The 24,220-nt window shown below is 38.3% G+C and overlaps 1 long non-coding RNA gene across 3 annotated transcripts in view; it reads left to right on the top strand.

The window, feature by feature from the left end:
• LOC100516649 overlaps positions 1–23,855 on the top strand; it is a 104,704-nt gene extending 80,849 nt beyond the window's left edge. Inside the window, exons 3-4 of one of the 3 annotated variants that reach the window (XR_002339369.1) lie at positions 665–699; positions 22,851–23,855. This is a non-coding gene — a long non-coding RNA (uncharacterized LOC100516649). Of the gene's footprint in view, positions 1–664; positions 700–4,341; positions 5,131–22,850 lie in introns of those variants that run through there. The other 2 variants (XR_002339370.1, XR_002339371.1) reach the window with 2 other exon arrangements.

Here is a 24,220-nt window from a genome sequence, read left to right as displayed (position 1 = left end):
AAATAATTTTCCATCCTAAAATGTCAGTAGTGTCACAATTGACACAAGTTAAGAAACCTTGCTTCAGGGAAATCATACACTTTCATTAATATAACCAGATTCTAAGTACTTATGGGAACTAGCACCAAATTTATATAGGTTTAGAGTAGAGTAAAATTTTGTATCAATAAAAGATTCCCATTTTACAAGTAAAAATATGTTTGCATTTTGAGACTTGGAGATCCCCTACAGAAATGCATACAATCCTATGTCACCTCACATGACAAACAAGAGTAGTGAAGGAATACAGGAACATGGATGTTTAGCTTGTTCATTTTAACATCAACCAAGCAGCTTTCATAATATTGGACAAAAAGTCCACCAAAATGTGGTTTCAAGGCATTAGAACAGCTTCGTGGAAAAGATAAATAGACTTTTCTCAAACTTATGACTATATTCATAAAGCAATATAAATATATTACATTTACGGGTTACCTGGGGTAATCCATTATCATTTCTTTCTAAATCTAATGTGATTTCCAGTTTCTCTATGTTTAGCATAGGCGAGCTACACAGACATTGCCGTAACTAACAAGGGATGAATCCCACAGTAATAACCAGGTTTTCACAAAATAAACAATCTGCAAACCTGTGTCTTATAACAGCATTCATTTCTCACTCATAGGTCTGTGCGCTAAGTTGACTCTACTTCAAGTTCAGGTATGTTCTGCGTGTCTCTCACTCTGGGGTCCGTGGTTATCTGGACAGATGACTACTACTTCATGGCAGATCCTAAATACTCAAGAATCCAGTACAAACTCTGCAAGCACATTTAAAGCCTCGCTCACGACATATATGCTAATTGAACAAAGTATACCATGACAAGCCTGAGACATTGGGGTAGAGGTGTATACTGGGTCTGCTTTACCAGAAAACATTGCAATGTCATGTGCATAAGGATATGGATGTATAATCCTATGACAAAATCAGCAGAGAAGAATCGAGCACATTAATGCAATCTACCATTCTACTAAGGACACTGTACAGTAGCAGATTTCTTAAAAAGAACTTTTCTGATGCTACTCACGTGTGTTAACTTGTGTTAACATGTTAACTCAGGGGTTGGCAAACATTTTCCATGAAAACCCACTTGTAAATATTTTGAGCTTTGTGGGACATACGGTCTTCATCACAACTCTGATGTTATCGCATGAAGCAGCTACAGAAAAATGTAAATAAAGAAGTGGGTCTGTGTTCCAATAACATTTAGTGTATGGACACTGAAATTTGAATTTCATGTACCTCTCATGTGTTACAAAATATTATTCTTCTTTTGATATTTTTCAATCATGTAAAAATATAAAAACTATTTTTAGTATGTGGCTTGTACAAAAACAGGTAGTAGGCCAGATTTGACCCAGCGGACATTGTTTGATGACCCCTGTATTAGCCGCTTAACCAGCCAAGTCCTTAGCATTTATTGATCATAGAAGACTGAATAATAGAAAGAAAAGGCAATAACCAAAGGGTTCAAACAGTTGAGGATGTAGGATACATACACGTAAGAACTATCTAGGAATATTTGAAAAATAATATATATAGGAAGGCAAGTCCAAACTCATGAATGATAGGAGATAAACTCCAAGGAGAAATTATTCAAGTATATTATATAAGGACAGAATTCCTTGAAAAAGTAAGTTTTATAGATGAGGACACAGATTCACTGAGTGATTAACCTATTCTTTCTTCAAACACTGAGAACGAAAACTTTGAGGAATAATACGGGTTCCAGTCTACAGTTTATTTTATTTTATGGATTTTTTTCCTTTTACACAACATTAAATAAAACTTACTACTCTTATTAAAGTTGTTAGTATTGTGAAAGCAATCAATACAATTTTAAAAAAGTTGAAAATAAAAAGGGAAAGTCACCACCCACAGGCTTATATAACATTAAATAAAACTTATTACTCTTATTAAAGTTGTTAGTATTGTGAAAGCAATCAATACAATTAAAAAAAAGTTGAAAATAAAAAGGGAAAGTCACCACCCACAGGCATCCTCTGTTAACAGCATGGTATGTAATTCTCCAGTTTTTTTCTACATATATACCCATATGTTTTATTATTGTTTATTAAAGTATTCTATTATATCTAGTGTTTAGCAATTTTTTTTTTAATTTGGAAGTATACTCTAAACATTTTCTCACATCAGTATGAATAGTTTTGTATTATTATTATTATTTGTTTTTTGTTTTTGTCTTTTTAGGGCTGCACCCACGGCATATGGAGGTTCCCAGGCTAGGGGTCAAATCAGAGCTACAGCCACCAGCCTACCCCACAGCCACAGCAACGCCAGATCTGAGCCACGTCTGCGACCCACACCACAGCTCACAGCAACGCCGGATCCTTAACCCACTGAGTGAGGCCAGGGATCAAACCCGCAACCTCATGGTTCCTAGTCGGATTCGTTTCTGCTGCACCATGAAGGGAACTCCGGTTTTATATTATTTTGACTGTGGCACAGTACTCTGTAGCATAGGAACACCTTATTAATGTATATTTAGGTTATTTCCAGTTTTTCCCCTATGTTATGTAATGTTGTAATAAATAGCCTAAATATTTACCTAAATTAACTATTAAATTTTAAGGAAAGTGGATTTATGGATCAAAACATAAAAACAATTGTTTTCCAAAGGTTTTTAATGCTCAATGTCACTAGTATTAAATCTGGTATTAAAATCAAGATAGTCATTGTTAGGCAGTTGGCTGGTGATATGAGGATTTGCAGTGCTGACCACATATAACATGAGAATATAATAATACTTGTGGGTTTGTTTGTTTGTTTGTCTTTTTGCATTTTCTAGGGCCGCACCTGTGGCATATGGAGGTTCCCAGGCTAGGAGTCCAATCGGAGCTGTAGCTGCCGGCCTACACCAGGGCCACAGCAACGCCAGATCCGAGCTGCATCTGCAACATACACCATAGCTCACGACAATACCGGATCCTTAACCCACTGAGTAAGGCCAGGAATCGAACCTGCAACCTCATGGTTCCTAATCGGATTCGTTAGCCACTGAGCCATGACAGGAACTCCAAGTTTGGTTTTTTTTTTTTTTTTTTTTTTTTTAGGGCCGCACTCACAGCATATGGAAGTTCCCAGGCTAGGGGTCAAATCAGAGCTAGCTGCCAACATTCAGCACAACCACAGCAACTCGAGATCTCCCATATGTGTGGTTTTGTACGTATATGAATAGGGTGTGTAAGGGAGAGAAAGGAGCGGAAGGGAAGAGAGAGGAAAGAAAAGGGAGAAGAAATTTAATGTGAGAAGCATTCAAATCCAATGCAAAATGATATGCGATATTATACAAGAAGTACTGGTTGTACTCAAAAAACCCTTTCTGAATAGCCAGGTATACTTGTACTGATTTGTAAATGAAATGTAAAAAACAAACTGCAACTGCTCAAATACAAATATTTCTAAATCCTATAAAAATTTAGGTAGTATTTTTTATAAGGCATACCAGTGTACCATTAGTAAATTGTTAGGCCTAAGAATTTTTAACTATAATCTGTTAACTTTATGCCCTTTTCTAAAGAAATCATTAAGAGCACTGCTTCTCGGAGTTCCTGCTGTAGCTCAGCAATAATGAATCTGACTAGTATTCATGAAGACACGGGTTCAATCCCTGGCCTTGCTCAGTGGGTTAAAGATCCTCTGTTGCCGTGAGCTGTGGTGTAGGCTGCAGACGCAGCTCTGATCTGGCATTGCTGTGGCTGTGGCATAGCCCAGCAGCTACAGCTCTGAATTGACCCCTAGCCTGGGAACTTGCATATGCCACCGGTATGGCCCGAAAAAGACAGAAAAAAAAGAAAAAGAAAGAAAGAAGGAAAGAACAGTGGTTCTCAACAGGGGTAGTGGGTGACATAGTTTTATATCGCTGTGTAACAAATCACTCCAAAATATAGTAGCTTAAAAACAACAGTTCATTATTATCATTCACAGTTCTGTGGGTGAGCTATGCTCAGATGGGCAGTCCTCTCTGGGCATCTCTCATGCCACTGCAGTTGGATGCTGGCTGGGGCTGTGACTCATCTGATGGGCTAAGTGTCCAAGATGGCTCCCTCCCAGAACTGGCAATTGGTGGTGGTTGAGCTGGGTGGCCACATATGGCCTCTCCTTGTAGTTTGTGACCTTCACAGCATGTTGGCTATGCTCTGATCAGGGATGGAGTGTCCTGAGAGTGAATGAACACTCCCCAAAGAGAGTGTTGCAAAAGTCCCAGGTAAAAGTGAGAAGGTTTCTTATGATACAACCTTAGAAGTCCCAGGATACTTCCTCTACTATATTCTTTTGTTTCAGCAAATCATTCAGGTCTTCCCAGAAGCAAGGAAAGAAGCATTAGATTCTACTAGGTATATGGAAATTCCCCAGCCAGGGATTGAATCTGAGATGCAGCTGCAACCTCTGCCACAGCTGTGACAATGCTGGATCCTTAACCCACTGTGCTGGGCTGGGGATTGAACCCACACCTCAGCAACCACCCAAGCTACTGAAGAGACAACATGGGATCCTTAACCAACTGTGCCACAGCAGGAACTCCAAACTCAACATTTTGATGGGAGAGCAGCAAGTTACATTGCAGAAGTGCATGTGAATGGAAGCTATTATTGTGGCCATCTCTGGAAAATGTAATCTGCTACAGCAGGGATTTGGCAGGAGTGCTCTGAAATTGTGGACTAATTTGTCATATGTTTACATCTTTTTCTGAAGAGAATCTTGAATATTCATAAGATTCTGCAAGGAATCTGACCAAAAAAGGAAAACAAATCAATCACTGATCTAGGTAGATTGTGATCTATTATATAATTGAGTTTATTCTGTACTTTAATATTCCTTTAAAGGCTATTTAATCTCTGCCACTATCTTGGAATTGTTCAGCATCTAGTTGTGATTCATTAATAAAATCATCCAATTACATTTTTTAAAAACAAGTCAGAATAATTCCCACAGTGAAAGTGTCCAGAAGTTAATGAAACTCAGTAGATACACATACACTCACATACATGTATAAAAATATGCTCTGAGAGTTCCCATTGTGGCTCAGCAGTAACAAACCCACCTAGTATCCATGAGGACGTGGGTTTGATCCCTGGCCTCACTCAGTGGGTTAAGGGTCCGTTGTTGCTATGAGCTGTGTGTAGGTCACAGACATGGCTCAGATGCGTGTTGCTGTGGCTGTGGTGTAGGCTGGCAGGTACAGCTCTGATTCAACCCCTAGCCTGGGAACTTCTGTATGTTATGGGTGCAGCCATTAAAAAAAAAAAAAAAATGCCCTGAATTTTAAAGAGGGGCTTAATTAAATCGGGTTTGTATTTTGGACCACTGTTCCCACTAGAGCTACCGATATTGGATACTTAGAGAATTCCAATCAGCTATTAATACTCTACACACAGTTCAAGAGCAACTTCCTTTTAGACCCCTGCAGCACAGTGATTTCTATCATAGAGCATGAGATTTGATTGCTTTCTCTCAGCATATGTAATTATAACTTATTATTGATCATAAAATTATCTGATTTTTATTATAGCATTTGACTCTGTGACCCCCCTAGAATCCCTGACTGCCTCAGAGAAACTCCATTTTGTGTAAGGACTATTTCTGTTTATGCCCCTCTACTTGCTGTTAGTTTCATGAACTTATCCCCTCTGGATTTTGATGGGGGTGGGAAAGGGAGGGCAGAGAACTTGGGAGGAGATGCAGGAATCATCAACCAGCCACATTCTTCAATGGAGGTTAGTAGAAACACTACATCACTCAAAAAACCAACCATAGTCCTTTGCTTAAATACGTATGCAAGTTTAAGATATAGAATTAATTAACACAAGGGAATTTTGTTGCTGCTGCTATTGAAGTTGCTATGTCACTTAAATTTCTTTGTTGGGCATGTTCATTTTTCCCATCACCCTTTCTCAAGCAGTGACCTGATAAAGATATTGGATCAGCTGTCCCATAACATTCTGGATTTTGCTGATTTTTTTCAATTTGTTTCCTATTGTCTATGTTTCTGTAACTGGAAGTTGAAATATAAAGGCTTGATTAGGTTCAGGGCTAATATTTTTGGCATGGAAACCTCACAGGTGGTCTTATATGGATGGTACTTTATATGACACATGAGGAAGTATACAAAATCTATTTGCCTTCCTTTTAAAGATGCATGTTAATCAGTAGTTGTAAAGTGGTAAGGTGACCTTTTGTCTCCCTCAGAATATCCAGTTCCTCATTAATATTTAGCTTCTTAGTTTTAGCATCCATAAATGTTTATTACCTGAATCAATTATTTCATCAGATGTTGTAGAATGGTGATTTATTCTAATTCTTTCATTCCTTCTACATTTATTAGCTAAAATATTTCTGTAAGAAAACATTCCCTTGTCAACTAGGGCTATTTTGTAATTTGCAAACAGAGTTTTCACAGGAAAGACAGATCAAAATAATGTTTTCCTTTTAAATACTAATTTTCAGAGTACCGGATTGACTACTTTAATAATGACAGATGAATTGTGTTTGTTGTTTTCACTTTTTCTTTAGAGTATCATTATAATCATGGATATTTAATCTGTGTGTTTCAATCCATTGCCATCATCTTCCTTTTGATGGCAGAATTGTCCACCTTTCACCAATGTACAGCTTCCTTGCTTTCTAGCATAACAAGATTATCTAGTCTCAGCTTATCATTTGCCACCCCACATATGGAACCAGCATCTCACCAAGAATCACTGCTCGTTTTAGTAGGGAATAGTATTCAGAGCCCATAGTTTGGGTGCTAACATTCTTGTTATTACTGAGTTGCCATTGCTACCAGGTCTTTTCAGTGATCAGAGTTGGTATATTTTAACATGTTGCATTTTAAAATGTTTCAATTTTTTATGTTTTAAAACATTTATATTCATATCTCAAATTCAAGTATATTTGAATATTTGATCTATCAAATCCAAATATTCACACAGTTCAAATTTAATCAAAAGTAACCTAATAAGGTTTTTTAAAATTTTATATTTGTAGCTCTTTCTCTTACAGTAAAAATTATGGTTCTTAACATTATCATTATGATAACTACAACATAAACATAACTGTTTATTTATAAGTATGCTATATATAACAACTTCAAATGATACCAGTAAAATGTAGTATAATTAAATATAGCAATATCACTAACATGACATTAAGTGAGAGTGAAGATTGCTTTGTATTTTTCTTAAGACTGTTGTTCTACTAACGAACATTGTATAATACATCCTACGCTTGCAAGTACCTAATGGGCCTAAGTATAGTCAAAAGCTTTTCCCTTGAGCAAGAGGAAAGTTCTGGCTAAGATAATGATCAGAATGACTTCAGTTTTCCTATCTCCCCTCTGAGTCCTGAGAAAAGAGGAGGAAAAAAAACCAAGGTGAGTAGAGGTTAAGGATGCGTTAGCCTATTGATACAGCATAGCCAGAGAACCCCGCCCTCCAAGACTGCTGGGTGATGCTGGCAGCCAAGGAGATACACCCTAATCAGCACTGAACAAAGACAGATGAAATACGAGACATGTTTATCTGTACTGAGACTGCACCCACGAGATAGCGAGACACTTTGCTGTAGTGATAGAAACATTTCATAGCAGTTTGGCACTTTAAAAGAATAAATTATATGAATGAAAAGTATATACTCTCCTCCCAGCCCCTAGATCATCCAAAACATTTCATTGGACAGCATGTGGCGCCAGCCTGACATTTTTGGATGCATCAGGGGCTTGTTGCTATTATTTATCTTGTTCTTATCATGTTGGCATTTAAGTACCTTATTGCTACACTTGAGAGAAAGGATCCCATTTCTTTGAGTGCCGTTTTTTTAACCAGCTTTAACCAGTGATTCAGGAGCGCTGATATACTTGCTCTTTTAATTTTGAGCTGTACTCACATTTCTGCTGGGAGGCAACAACAAGGAAAAAACAGGCGAGGTTACAGCCCTCAGGGAGGCAGCGGGTGGGAGGAGAGTGATCTGGAAGGAAAGCAAGGAAAGGCTTTGGTTTTTTAGGTAAACTGAAATCTGTTTTTCCTCCCTGTGAGACACCACAAACTGTCTTGCTCTCTTCCCTTTTTACCTTTTTCTCTTTTGTTCTGCCCAAGCCTATCTTTACAAGCACAGAAAGGAGGAATGACTTCCTAGGGTCCCATTCTCTATCTCCCCTCTATTTAATTAGCTCCTACCCCAACCTCCACAGAAGGACTCCTGCTCCTGTCATCTCCACAGTCTGCAATTTACAATCTTGGAAATTCGCTTAGTTCAATCCATCAACATGAATTACTGGGAGTGTTGCAGAAACCGTGGCAGCAGAAAGAGATAAGCGGTACTCAGAGATGTGGAATAGCCAGGTTTACTTGGCACCAGTGCGGGCTCAGAGGAGCCGCCTCCAGAGTCTGAGCACGAGGTCTTTGTTCTGGATAGCTTTTATACAACGCAGACTTCCTGGTCTCAAGGTTTTCCTATGCAAGCAGACCCAGCCCTCCCCCTTCCCGAGAGGCAGAGTTCCTGCCTAAGAAGCTGAGCAAATAAGATTACAAAAGTGAAACTGATAAACAATGCTTGGAGCAGGGTTAGCAGGGCTGCTAGCAAGGACATAAGGTACATGGTTGCTATAACATTACAAGAAGGGTGGTATGGGGCGAGCAAAGCTGCTGTCAGGCATGTAGCTGCCTCCTCAGTGATGGGGGCGGGGGGGGTGTTTCTTTAGTTAAAACTCTTTCTTCAGGAGTAGTTTGGCCACTCTATTTCTTATTCTTCCAGCCCTTTCCTTAATCATTTATATTTGCAAAATATTTTCTTAAAGCAATAGTCTCAATCATTAGGAGTTCCCTTGTGGCAGAGTGGGTTAAGGATCCAGTGTTGTCATTGCCATAGCTCTGGTCGCTGCTGTAGCTTTGATCCCTGACCAGGGAACTTCCACACACCACAGGCATGGCCAAAAAAATAGTATCAATCATTAATGTTCATATGGGATGATCGGCATTTCTAGAGCTTGCTAGAAATACTAGGTTTTCTATCCTATATTTAAATTTTGATCTAATAAGATCAGATCTAATAGAAGAGCCCTGGTGATATTGATGAAGGAAGTGCAAGGTTTGTACATTCAGAAAAAAATAGCTTAAATGCATAAGGCATAAAGGAAACACAGGATAGCCCTCAAATCCTATCTGCACTCTCATTCCACTGGGGAAGCCTCAGCAGCATGTGGGAAATTTGCCCATGCCTCATACAATGGAAAACTAGTCAGCAATTAAAAATAAAACACATTACAGAGATGAATCTCAAAAGCACTGTATTTAGTGAGAGAAGCCAGACACAAAATAGTGCCTAGGATAGCATTTAAATCAGTGGTCCTTCATGGGAGGAGGATTGATTGGGAAGTGATTTGAGGCAACTTTCTTACTGATGAAAATGTCTGTGTCTTGATTGACAAGGGAATGCATGACAGGAATAAATGCCTTGTCAAAATTTATCTGTGTAAATTTATGATCTGTGCTTTTTCCTTGCATGCAAATTGTATCTTACATTTTTAAACTTGAGTGTACCAATTTGGGGTAATAATAAAAAATTTTTTACCAATCATTTTTACCAATTTATATGCAAAAGGCAAAAAAAAAGGGAAAACTTTTAAGATAAAGGATGATTTAACAGTGCAGCCAACATGGTATGCACTTAATAAAAATGTATCATGACTAATAGCCATGCAAGAGTGGTTCACTACAAGAGTTTGTTTACAAGATGCCTACTTTCAGCCCAGCAATATGTGCAAATTCAGCACTGTATACAAGACTCAAATTTCCTAACTGCATAAAAATATTTTTAGTAATCCTCCATCCCACCAAGCTGGTTATATAGCCTTTTCATGGGAGTAAAATAAATAAAATCAATACCTTTTATTACTTCATCACCAGAAACTCTTAGTAGTACACCTAGATTCAAAGGCATAAGGATGTCTATAAGGTTGATCCAAATTTAAGGGAGTATTTTATGAAGAAAGCATACTGCTACAATTTTGTATGAATAAGGAGAGCTATCCTTAAATCTTAAAAGGGATTTCTTAGGTTGAAAAAGTACATATAAGGGCTATAAACCCCCTAAGTGTGATCTCTAGGTGGACAAATATAGGGAAAAAAGTCAGATAGCCTTCCAAAGAAATAAAATGTCATGAAAATATATACTGTGTGCATTTCATATATATTTCTATAATAAAAATCATGCACTGCCAAATTTCAGGCAAATTGGAAAAATCACTCAATAGTACTTATCTTTCTTAATTGTGTTGTGTTTCTAATGATGACTGGCCTCATAATGCATACATGACTACATTTCATTTTCACTTACTTTGAGGTATATGACCAAAAAGAAAAATCAACTAATCAAACAAGCAAAAATGTAAATCAAACTAAAACTTCAGATTAAAAAATAATTTACTGTTAGATATTGCATCCAAAATGCTAAAGACAAGTTCGAAAAAAAATATCAACAGGAACTCCCTATTTTAAATTTTTTTGTTTCTAGAGAATTCACATAGAGAAGAAATATGCAATAAAAACCTTATAGGGGAGTTCCCATTGTGGCTCAGTGGCAATGAACCCAATTAGTATCCATGAGGACGTGGGTTCAATCTCTGGCCCCGCTCAGTGGGTTAAGGATCCAGCTTTGCTATGGGCTATGGTGTAGGCTGCAGATGCAGCTCAGATCCAGCATTGCTGTGGCCATGGCATAGGCCAGCAGCTATAGCTCTGATTCAGTCTCTAGCCTGGGAACTTCCATATGCTGTAGGTGCAGCCCTCAAAAAAAGGAAAAAAAATTATAGGACAGCTATTGCTGGAGAAATACGATTTTCAACTTTGAGAGGATTAAATTTTTAAGGAAAAGAGTGATGAAGAACATAAGGACAATTCAAAAACTTAAGAAGTATTTTCAAATTTTTTTCTTTATTTTATAATGTTTTATTGTAGTTGATTTAATGTGATAATTTCTGCTGTATAACAGAATGATCCAGTTATACATATATACACATCTATTCTTTTTCAGATTTTTTTAAAACTTGGCAAATTTTTAAAATTTTAATTTTGTAGTAAAAGAGTTAGAGCTTTAACAATTCAGACTCTATTTATTTCCAATACAAACATCTAATGGAGTTTTATATCAAAAAAACAAAAAAAAATCAAAAGATGGGCAGAAGATCTAAACAGACATTTCTCCAAAGAAGACATACAGATGGCCAAAAATTATTAAAAGATGCTCAATATCACTAATTGCCAGAGAAATGCAAGTCGAAACCACAATGAGTATAACCTCACACCAGTCACAGTGGCCATCACCAAAAAGTCTCCAAAAAAATAAATGCTGGAGAGGGTGTGGGGAAAAGGGAACCCCTTCTACACTGTTGGTGGAAGTGTAAATTGGTGCAACCACTATGGAGGATAGTATGGAAGTTACTTAAAAAAACTAGATATAGAACTACCTATGATCCCATAGTCCCACTCCTGCACATCTATCCAGAGAAAACTCTAATTCGAAAACATAGGCACTCCAATTTTTTTTTTTTTTTTTTTTTTTTTCTTTCTAGGGCTGCACCCAAGACATTTGGAAGTTGCCAGACTAGGGGTCAGGAGTTGAGTCAGAGCCACAGCTGCTGGCCTACACCACAGCCACAGCAACAGTGGAATCCAAGCCACATCTGCCACCTACACCACAGCTCATGGCAACACCGGATCCCCTATCCACTGAGGGAGGCAGGGGATCAAACCCACATCCCCATGGATTCTCGTCAGATTTGTTTCCGACATGCCATGAAGGGAACTCCCATAGGCACTCTGGTGTTTATTGCCGCACTATTTACAATAGTTAAGACCTGGAAGCAACCGAAATATTTATCAACAGAGGCATAGATAAAGAAAATGTGGTACATATATGCAATAGAATATTATTCAGCCATAAAAAAAGAATTAAATAATTCCATTTGCACAACATGGATGGACTTAGAGATTATCATACTGAGTGAAGTAAGTCAGACAGAGAAGGACAAATATCATATAATATCACTTATATGTGAAATCTAATAAAAATTATGCAAAAGAACTTATTTTAAAAACAAAAAGTCACAGATTTCAAAGCCAATCTTTTGGTACCATAGGTGAAACTGTGTTGGGGGAAAGGAAGAGTTGGGAGGCTGGGAATAACATACACACTACTGTATAAAATAGATGGTTAATGAAAACCTACTATATAGCACAGGAAAATCTACTTAATAGTTTGTAATAACCTATATGGGAAAAAACAATGGATATATTTATATGTGTGACTGATTCACTTTGCTGTACACCTGAAACTAATACAATGTAAATCAACTATACTCCAATAAAGTTAAACATAAATAAATAATGAATACCAACTATTTATTCCAGTGATTTCAAATTGTGGGTCCCAGGCCAGCAGCACCAGCAGCACCTGGGAACATGTTTGAAATATACACTCATGACTTGTTTGAAATACATGTTCTTGGGCCCCACCCAGGCCTACTGAGTTGGAAACTCTGGGGCTGGGGGCTGGTGATCTGTGTTTTAACAAGCCCTCCAAAAAAACAACAAAATTTACAACCAAACGCTGAGCAATCTTCAACCAAATAGACCAGAAACTTTCAAAAAGATATCTTACTCCAGAGGACAAAGAGGAGGCCACATCAAGAGGTAGGAGGGGCAATTATGCAATATAAGCAACCCCATACATCCTGGGTGGGAAGCCCACAGACTGGAAAGTAACTGTTTCATGGAGACTCACCTACAGGAGAGAGAGTGCTGAGCCCCATATGAAACTCCCACGTGTGGGGATCTGGCACTGGGAGAAAGAGCCCCCAGAGTATCTGGCATTGAAGGCCAGTGGGGCTTGTGTGCAGGAGTCACAGGACTGGGGGAAACAGAGACCCCATTCTTAAAAGGCACACACAGACTTTCACGTGCACTGGGTCCCAGGGCAAAGTAAAGTCTCCATAGGAATCTGGGTCAAATCTGACTGCAGTTCTTGGAGGGCCTCCTGGGAAAACAGGGGTGAATATAGCTTGTTGTGGGGAAAGTACATTGGAAGCAAAGCTCTTGAGAATCTTCATCAGCTGTTCCTTTCTCTGGAGGTGGCCATTTTGGGAAAATCTGCCCCACCCATCAGCACTGAGAAGCCCCAGGGCAAACAACAATCCAGGTGGGATCACAGCCCCACCCATCAGTAAACAGGCTACCTAAGGACCCTCCAGGCACACAGCCTCCTCTAATCTCATCCAGAGACTAAGCCCCACCCACCAGAGGGATAGGAATCAGCTCAACCTACCAGTGGCCAGGCACCAGTCCCTCCCATCAGGAAGCCTACAGCAAGCCCCCCATACCGACTTCAGCCACAGGGGGGCAGACACCAGAAGTAAGAGAGACTATAACTCTATTATCTATAAGAGGACCACCACACCACAAACCTATAAAAATGAAAAGACAGAGAACTATAACTCAGATGAGGGAGAAAGAAAACCCAGAAAATCAGCTAAGTGATCAGGAGATTCTCAGCCTCCGGGAAAAAGACTTTAGATTGTTGATGCTGAAGATGAAGCAAGACACTGGAAATAAACTGGAGGCAAAGATGGATAATTTACAGGAAACACTGAGCAAAGAGGTACAAGATATAAAACTTAAATAAGAGATGCAAAATACAATAACTGAAATAAAAAATTCACTAGAAGCAGCCAACAGCAGAATACAGGAAGCAGAAGAATAAGCGAGGTGGAGGACAGATTAGTGGAAATCACGGATGTGGAGCAGAAAAGAGAAAAAAGATTGAAAACAAATGAAGAGACTCTCAGAGAACTCTGGGACAATGTTAAATGCACCAACATCCATATTATAGGGGTGCCAGAAGGAGAAGAGGGAAAGAAGGGGACAGAAAAAATATTCAAAGAGATAAGAGCCAAAAACTGCCCTAACATGAGGAAGGAATCACTCACTCAAATCAAGGAAGCACAACAAGTACCATATAAAATAAACCCAAGGAGGAACACCCTGAGACACATATTAATCAAACTGACCAAAATTAAAGAAAAACAGAAAATCTTGAAAGCAGCTAGGGAAAAGAAACAAGGAACATACAAAGGAACCCCGATAAGGTTATTGGCAGATTTTTCCGCAGAAACTCTGCCGCCAGAAAGGAGTGGAATGATATACTTAATATAATGAAAGGAAAAAACCTCCAACCAAGATTACTTTACCCACCAAGGGTTTCATTCAGTTTGAAAGAGAAATCAAAAGCATCACAGATAAGTGAAAGCTAAGAGAATTCAGCAACACTAAACCAGCCTTACAACAAATACTAAAGGAACTTCTCTAGGCAGAAAAGAAAAGGCTGCAACCAGAAACAAAAATACCACAAATGATAAGGCTCAACAGTAAAGGTATATATACAGTAAAGATATGAAATCATCCATGCACAATTATTGCACCAAAATCAGAAATCATGAGAAGAAGAGGGTACAAATGCAGGACAATGGATATGCACTTGCAATTAAGAGACCAGCAACTTAAAACAATCTCATATACATATAGACTCATATCAAAACTTCATAATAACTGCAAACCAAAAATCTACAATTGATACACAAAAAAATAAGAAAAATCAACTCAAATACAACACTAAAGATTGTCATCAAACCAGAAGAGGGGAGAAGAAGGGAAGAAAAAATAGCAACAAAAACAAATCCAAAGCAATTAATAAAATGGAAATAAGAACATACACATCAATAATTACCTTAAATGTTAATGGACTAAATGCCCCAACCAAAAGACATAGACTGGCTGAATGGATACAAAAACAAGACCCATATATGTGCTGTCTTTAAGAGACCCACTTCACTTCTAGGGACACATACAAATTGAAAGTGAGAGGATGGAAGAAAATATTCCACGCAAACGGGAATCAAAAGAAAGCTGGAATAAAAATACTCATATCAGACAAAATAGACTTTAAAATGAAGAATATTTTAAGGGACAAAGAAGGTCACTACCGAATGATCAAAAGATCAATCCAAGAAGAAGATACAACAATTTTAAATATCTATGCACCCAACATAGGATCACTACAATATATAAGGGAACTAACAGCCTTAAAAGGAGAAATCAGCAATAACATAAGTTATCCAGAGACTTTAACACCCCACTTACAGCAATGGACAGATCATCCAGACAGAAAATCAATAAGGAAACACAGGCCCTGAATGAAGCATTAGACCAGATGGACTTAATAGACATTTATAGGACTTCCTTCCAAAAGCAACAGAACACACATTCTTCTCAAGTGCACACAGAACATTCTCTAAGATTGATCACATTCTGGGCTACAAATCCAACCTCATTAATTTTAGGAAAATTGAAATCATATCAAGCATCTTTTCCAACCACAACACTATATGACTGGAAATCAACAACAAGAAAAAAACTGAAAAACACACAAACACATGGAGACAAAACAACATGCTACTAAACAACCAATGGATCACTGAAGAAATCAAAGAGGAAATTAAGAAATACCTAGAAGCAAATGACAACAAAGATATGACACTCCAAAACCTATGTGATGCAGCAAAAGCTGTTCTAAGAGGAAAGTTTATAGCAATACAAGCCCACCCCTGGAAACAAGAAAAAGTTCAAAGAAACAAGCTAACTTTACATCTAAAGCAGCCTGAGAGAGAACAGAGAAGACCTAAAGTTAGTAGAAGGAAAGATATCATAAAGATCAGAGCAGAAATCAATGAAATAGAAATGAAGAAAACCATAGAAAAGATCAATGAAATGAAAAGCTCGATCTTTAAAAAGATCAACAAAATTGATAAACCCCTAGCCAGACTTATCAAGAAAAAAAGAGAGAGGATTCAAATCAATAAAATTAGAAATGAAAAAGGAGAAGTAACAAAGGACATCACAGAAATAGAAAGGATCTTAAGAGACTACTATATGCAACTATACACCAATAAAAAGGAAAACCTTGAAGAAATGGACAAATTCTTAGAAAAGTACAATCTTCCATGACTAAACCAAGATGAAATAGAAAAGATGAATGGACAAGTCACAAGAACTGAAATTGAAACTGTGATTAAAAAACTTCCAACAAACAAAAGTCCAGGACCAGATGGCTTCACAGGTGAATTCTATCAAACATTTAGACAAGAGCTAACGCCTCTCCTTATGAAACTATTTCAAAAAATTGGAGTTCCCGTCATGGTGCAGTGGTTAATGAATCTGACTAGCAACCATGGGGTTGTGGGTTCGATTCCTGCCCTTGCTCAGTGGGTTAACGATCTGGCATTGCCATGAGCTGTGGTGTAGGTCGCAGATGCGGCTCAGATCCTGCGTTGCTGTGGCTCTGGCGTAGGCTGGCAGCTACAGCTCCGATTAGACCCCTAGCCTGGGAACCTCCATATGCCGTGGGAGTGGCTGAAGAAATGGCAAAAAGACCAAAAAAAAAAAAAATTGCAGAGGAAAGGATACTCCCAAACTCATTCTATGAGGCCACCATCACCCTGGTACCAAAACCAGACAAAGATTCCACAAAAAAAGAAAACTATAGGCCAATTTCACTGATGAACATCGATGCAAAAATCCTCAACAAAATACTAGCAAACCGCATCCAACAATACATTAAAAGGATTGTACGTCATGATCAAGTGGAATTTATCTCAGGGATGCAAGGGTTCTTCAATAGCCTCAAATCCATCAGTATGATACACCACATCAACAAACTGAAGAATAAAAACCATATGATCCTCTCAATAGATGCAGAGAGAGCCTTTGTCAAAACCAGCGCCCATTTCTGATAAAAAAAAAAAAACCTTCAAAAAGTGGGAATAACGGGAAGCTATCTCAACATGATAAATGCCATATATGACAAACCCACAGCGAACATCATTCTCCTTGGTGAAAAGCTGAAAGAATTTCCGCTGAGATCAGGAACAAGACAAGGATGTCTGCTCTCGCCACTACTCTTCAACATAGTTCTGGAACTCCTAGCCACAGCAATCAGAGAAGTAAAAGAGATAAAAGGAATCCAAATTGGGAAGGAAGAAGCAAAACTATCACTATTTGCAGATGACATGATACTATACCTAGAGAATCCTAAAGACTCTATCAGAAAACTGTTAGAGCTCATCCATGAATTTGGCAAAGTTGCAGGATACAAAATTAATACACAGAAATTGACAGCATTTCTATTTACTAACAATGAAAGATCAGAAAGAGAAATTTGAGAAGCAATCCCATTTACCATTGCATCCAAAAAAATAAAACACCCAGGAGTAAACCTACCTAAAGAGACAAAAAACCTGTACTCTGAAAACCATAGGACACTGATGAAAGAAATCAAAGATGACAACAAAGAGATGGAAAGACATACCATGCTCTTGGATTGGAAGAGTTAATATTATCAAAATGACTATACTACCCAAGGCAATCTACAGATTCAATGCAATCCCTATCAAATTACCAAGGACATTTTTCACAGAACTTGAACAAAATATTTTAAAGTTTGTTTGGAAGTACAAAAGACCCAGAATAGCCAAAGACATCCTGAAAAAGAAAAATGGAGCTGGAGGAATCAGGCTCCCTGACTACAAAGCAACAATCATCAAAACCATATGGTACTGGCACAAAGAAATATAGATCAGTGGAACAGGATAGAAAGCCCAGAATTAAACCCACGCACCTATAGCCAACTAATCTATGACAAAGGAGGCAAGAATATACAATGGAGAAAAGACTGCCTGTTAAATAAGTGGAGCTGGGAAAACTGGACAGCCACATGGAAAAGAATGAAATTAGAACACTCCCTAACACCATACACAAAAATACACTCCAAATGGATTAAAGACCTAGATATAAGACCAGATACTATCAAACTCTTAGAGGAACATATAGGTCAAACACTCTCTGACATAAACGACAGCAACATCCTCTCAGAGCCACCTCTTAGAGAGTAATGACAGTACAAACAAAAATAAACAAATGGGACCTAATCAAACTTAAAAGTTTCTGCACAGCAAAAGAAACCCTAAACGAAATGAAAAGACAACCCACAGAATGGGAGAAAATCTATGCAATCGAATTGATTGACAAGGGATTCATCTCCAAAATTTATAAACACCTCCTACTGCTCAATACCAAAAAAACAAACAACCCCATCAAAAAATGGGCAGAGGATCTAAGCAGACAGTTCTCCAAAGAAGACATACAGATGGCCAAAAAACACATGAAAAGATGTTGAACATCACTCATTATTAGAGAAATGCAAATCAAAAGCACTATGAGGTATCACCTTACACCAGCCAGAATGGCCATCATCAAAAAGTCTACAAACGATAAGTGCTGGAGAGGGTGTGGAGAAAAGGGAACCGTATTACACTGTTGGTGGGAATGTAAACTGGTGCAACCACTGTGGAAAATCATATGGAGATGCCTCAGAAAACTCAAAATCGAACTCAAAACTCATTTGATCCAGCAATCCCACTCCTGGGCATCTATCCAGAGAAAACCATGACTCAAAAGGACACATTTACTACAATGTTCATTGCAGCACTATATGCAATAGCAAAGACATGGAAACAACCTAAATGCCCATCGACAGAGGACCAGCTAAAGAAGATGTGGTCCATATACACTGTGGACTATTACTCAGCCATTAAAAGGAATGAAATACCGGCATTTTTAGCAGCATGGATGGACCTAGAAATTATCATGCTAAGTGAAGTCAGTCAGACAATGAGACACCCACATCAAATGCTACCACGTACATATGGAATCTGAAAAAAGGACAGAATGAACTTCTTTGCAGAACAGATACTGACTCACAGACTTTGAAAAACTTATGGTTTCCAAAGGAGACAGATCAGGCAGTGGGGGGATGCACTGGGGTTGTGGGATGGAAATCCTATAAAATTGGATTGTGATGATCATCATACAACTATAAATGTAATAAATTAATTGAGTAATAAAAAACAAGCCCTCCAAGTAATGGTCAACCAGGATCACTGATTTATTCCAAAAACATTTACTGGGTACCAGCTGTGTGCCAGGTTCTGAGAAAGGCATTTATTGGGCACACAAAAACAAAAACTTAATATGACCTATAGTTTAATCAGTCACAAAGAAAAAGAATATTAGCTAATAAAATTTTTTGTTGTTGTTGTTGTTTAGTCTTTTTAGGGCCACACCCATGGTATATGGAGTTTCCCAGTCTAGGGATCAAATCAGAGCTGTAGCTGCCAGCCACAGCCGCAGCCGTACAGGATCTGAGTTGCATCTTCTACCTACACTACAGTTCATGGCAACACTGGATCCTTAACCCACTGAGCAAGGCCAGGGATCAAACTCCATGTCCTCATGGATACTAGTCAGATTCATTAACCACTGAGCCACGATGGGAACTCCTAAAATGGTTTTTGAATATAGGAAAGTAGGAGATTCATCTGGCTACAGCTGGATCACATAGAACTACCAAGACCACTGAGGAATTCTAAGGTGGGGGCAGTGATCCTCAGAATCACCTGGAAGGATTTTTCAAAAACAGAGGTCCTGGCCCTCCCCAGACTTCTGGAATCACACTATCCTGAAAGGGGGCTCAGGAAAACTATATTTTTAACATTTCCCTCAGTAATTCTGATGTTTACCCAGAGTTAATGCTGCTATAGCATTGCCTCAGATTATGTGCTTTTCACCACCTCTCTGCTGACAGCTTTTCCAGCTGTGTTCTGTGAATTAATTGCACTGAATCGACTCTGAGAGCACTCCCCATGAGGGGAGATGTGAGAGTGCTCTTGGGTAAAACACAGATACCCCAGGCTGAACCACTGAATCAGAATCTTTGGGACAGGGCTCAGGAATAGGCATTCTTCACAAATGTTGAAACACAACAATTTGAAATTTGATGCCTCGTGGATCTCCCCAAGAAACTACTTTTCTACTTTCCACTGCAGCCTAGTCTCCAAGTGCATTTTATCAAAACACGTTTCCCTCCCTTTCTTTGTCTCTTGATGTGTGTTGGGGATAAGCAATGGCCCCTCAAAGATGTCCACATCCTAATCCCTAGAATCTGACTCCTACATGGCAAAAAAGGACTTTACAGCTATGATGAAGTCAAAGATTTTGAGGCGGGAGATTATCCTGGATTATCTAGGTGAGACTCATGGATCAAAAGGGATGTAATAATGGGGGGGGAAGGGTCAGAGTCAGGAAGAACTTTAAAGATGTTATGGTGCTGGTTTTGAAGATGGGGGAGGGGACCACAAGCCATAGAATGCAAGCAGCCTTTAGAAGCTGAAAAAAGGCAAGGAAACATTCTTTCCTGGAGCCTCCTGAAGGAATGTAATCCTACTGACACCTTGATTCCGGCCCAGCATAAACTCATCTCAGGATTCTGCCCCAAATTTTGTCATTTATTATAATAACGATAGGAAACCACTTCAACATGTGAAAGATATATAAAGGAAAACAGTTTGGGACAAGCAGTGCTAATACTGATGAAGCTTACCTCATTTGGAGATTCTACAACATAATAGATGGCATATTTAGTGTTCCTTTAGGATTTATATTTATCAAACAATTTCTTTATAGGTCTTAATTTGACCTATAGTTACAATGATCATAGTAACAATTCCAGGATCTTAAAAAAACAAACAAACAAACAAAAAAAACACAGTTGCTTGATAGCAGTAAGATTTCCTTTTCAGATTCATTCTTCACAGTATTATCAGAACATATGGAAGGTCATCTATTGCATACAACTAAAGACCTCATGTTCACTAGTGTCTACTCTCAGATAGCTGACAAGCCTAAAAATACTCAATTCGGTGAAGAATCAGGAAAAGCATTCATAACAGACATCACCTCAGTAATGTCATCAGCTATAGAGGAAAAACTTGTGAAGGACACATCCCTGGGAAAAAGCCTTCAAAATCCTCTTAAATTATCAGCAACTTTTAAAGATAAAACAAACAAAAAACAGGCGAACAACTGTCATGTTCTTTTGTTCGCTCACTCTTTACCTGCTTCACTCCTGCCAAGGGAAGGTTTGTTTCTTTAAGCCAGGTTCTCAAACTTGGGCATCCATCTTTAGATCACGTGGAAGCCTTGGTAAGACCCAAATAGTTGGACCCAAGACTTTGTATTTCTCACCTGTTCCCTGGTGCTGCTCTGCTGCCTGTTCCAGGATCACACTCTGAAACTCACTGCCTAGGGCTACAGCTTTCCATACAGAGTGCATGCCAACATGGCCTGGGGACTTATTCTAGCCCAGATGCCCCAGCCACACCCAGGCCAATTAAGTCTGACTTCCTGCAGGTGAGACAAGGCATCAGGATTTTCAAACAGCCCAGGTGATTTCTAATGTGCCACCAAAGCTTCAAATCACTGCCCTAGAGGCCAAAATAACCATGAAGAAGAGGAGCAAGTAAATGTTAGGGCAGTGACGCTGACCAATAACTGACTATGGGATGCCCTGCCCTTTGGCTTCCTCTGGGCCCTGAGATTCCCTCTCAGGCAAATGCTTCTGCTAGGAGTGAAAGTGTAAAGACAGCATCAGATCCATTTTTAAATAAGAATATGATGCTGCAATACACTGCCTGGTCAAAAGATATGATATTTCAGAGGTTCCCGTCATGGCTCAGCGGTTAGCAAACCTGACTAGCATTCATGACGATGCCAGTTCGATCCGTGGCCTTGCTCAGTGGATTAAGGATCTGGCGTTGCTGTGAGCTGTGGTGTAGGTCGCAGATGCGGCTCAGATTCCACATTGCTATGGCTGTGGTGTAGGCTGGCAGCTACAGTTCCGATTGGTCCCCTAGCCTGGGAACCTCCATATGACATGAGTGTGGCCCTAAAAGGACCAAAAAGAAAAAAGAAAAAAGATAAGTTATTTCTATTAGATATTTAAATTAGGAGAAAAAAGTAACCTGTTGAAAATAATAATACAGTTCTAAATACTGTCTGTATGTTTAAAAATTCATGAAAATTTTGTATTAAATTGCAAGAAAACCCCTTAATTCTCCTTTTGACAGAAAGAATCCAAGGAATAGTAGTTTCTTATATTAAATAATAGTTCTTTGCTTTACTTCACAAACAGCCCCAGGATTTTCTGATTTTTAGGCAGTTAATGTCCTGTGCTTCATATCCAAATATTTCTCTCCTGCTCATACACACACCCTATTTTTATTGTTATGACTATTCATTGGTTTCAAACAATGTCTAATTACATATTTGTCAGTCACCTCTCAATTCAGATTTTATTTCTTTAAATCCATGGTTTTCTCTCAATGACCTAGAACTTAGAATACCTACCTATAAGTTAATTTAGCTCTGTTTTGAAATAAACCTGCAAGGCAGTACTACTTTCTAACACACAGCTTTCTACCTGCTGCTTAATGTCAGAGGAGCTCTGAAAATAATTAGCTCTGAAAATAATTTTTTTTTTGGTAGTATGCCCCAAATAGCAGTTCTAATCTATTCAAAAAACTCTGATACGTAATCTGACATATTTACTCATTTCTATCCTAAATTTATACAGGATATACAGAAAGACACTTTACTTTGGATTTTAGCACCTATCAACAAATATCAAAAATCCCTTAAACAAATGTAAGAAAGAGCTATTAGAGTCACGTTTATTTCTCCAAGGCTATATGATGTAAAAAAAACTCCTTAAATATTCCCACACAAAGGAAATTCTCATTCTTTACTTCCTGATAGAAATCTAGCCTCTAACATTCCCTTTTCAATTTTCTTTAGGTGATCGTGAGGATAAAACCTGAAAGAGAGACCCTTACTTCAAACGACATCTGACTACTTCACTTCATTTTGTTAAAATGATCCTATGTGTTATGTCACAGAGTTGAATGTCCTCCAGAACACAGAGCGGATTTTATTTATGGTACTACTTTTTAATTAGAATCAGCCCATAGGAAAAATTAAATAAAGATGAATTATAAGATTTACTTCATCAATGGCAAAGAAATTAAAATATGAAAATGTATGTCAAATGGGTTATTGAACATCAAATGAGTTACACACATGCACATAAATTTAACTCTTTTCAAACTGGAGGGGGGAATATTCCTGAATTTAGTCAAACAATTTACAATTCAAACATATCAAAGGCATGAAATTTTAATCTGATTTTTATTTTACTTTAACATGGGCTTATTTCTGAAGTGTATATATGTTTTGTTGCTATTTTTCTGATAATGTATTGTGGCTGAAAAGAATTCACGTATTTCAGGAAAAGCCAAATTTGCTGTCCTTCACCCTTATACCCCTGTATTTTGGTTAATATAAATGGGTCCATACCATAAGCAGCATACTTTAACTGCATTTTCCTTGTTGTTGGATGGTTTTCCACATAAATGTATTAAGGCGTCCAAAGTAAAAACCATGCTTGTAGGCCCTTTCAATGTTTGGATATAGTCTAATGTATTTAACCAATCCCCACTGATAGACATTTATTTCAATTATTCAATATTGTAAACAACTTTGCAAGAAACAAACTTGCAGTATTATCCAAATATTTCCTTAGAATAAATTCCTAGGAATAGCATTGAATACAAACATTTGAAACTTTGATATATATTACCAGATATCTCCCCAAAGGTTATGCCAAAGTTCATTCCTGCTGTGTATTATTAAAGTGCTTATTCTCGTCCATATTCATGAGAAAAAAGTGTTAAAGGTTTATTGAGATAAATTTTCATATCATAAAATTTATTTTGGAGTTTCCGTTGTGGTTCAGCAGAAATGAATCCAACTAGTATCCATGAGGATGTGGGTTTGATCCCTGGCCTCCCTCAGTGGGTCAGGGATCTGGTGTTGCCAGTGAGCTGTGGTGTAGGTTGCAGACACAGCTTGGATCCCGTGTTGCAGTGGCTGTGGTGTAGGCCAGCATCTGTAGCTCTGATTAGACCCCCTAGCCTGGGAACTTCCATTTGCCACGGGTGCAGCCCTAAAAAATATGAATAAACAAACAAGTCAGTGATTTTTAAGTAAATTAACAATTGTGCAACCATCTTCACAATCAAGCTTTAGAATATTTCCAGCATCCCCAAAAGGCCACTTGTAATCATTCCTCACTTCCACCCCAACACTAGGCAACTACTAATCTACTT

This window comes from Sus scrofa, chromosome 15, assembly GCF_000003025.6.
Source record: "Sus scrofa isolate TJ Tabasco breed Duroc chromosome 15, Sscrofa11.1, whole genome shotgun sequence".
Lineage (NCBI taxonomy): Eukaryota > Metazoa > Chordata > Mammalia > Artiodactyla > Suidae > Sus > Sus scrofa.
The sequence above is the reverse complement of the archived record's forward strand: the minus strand, read 5'-3'. Positions and strand labels throughout refer to the sequence as shown.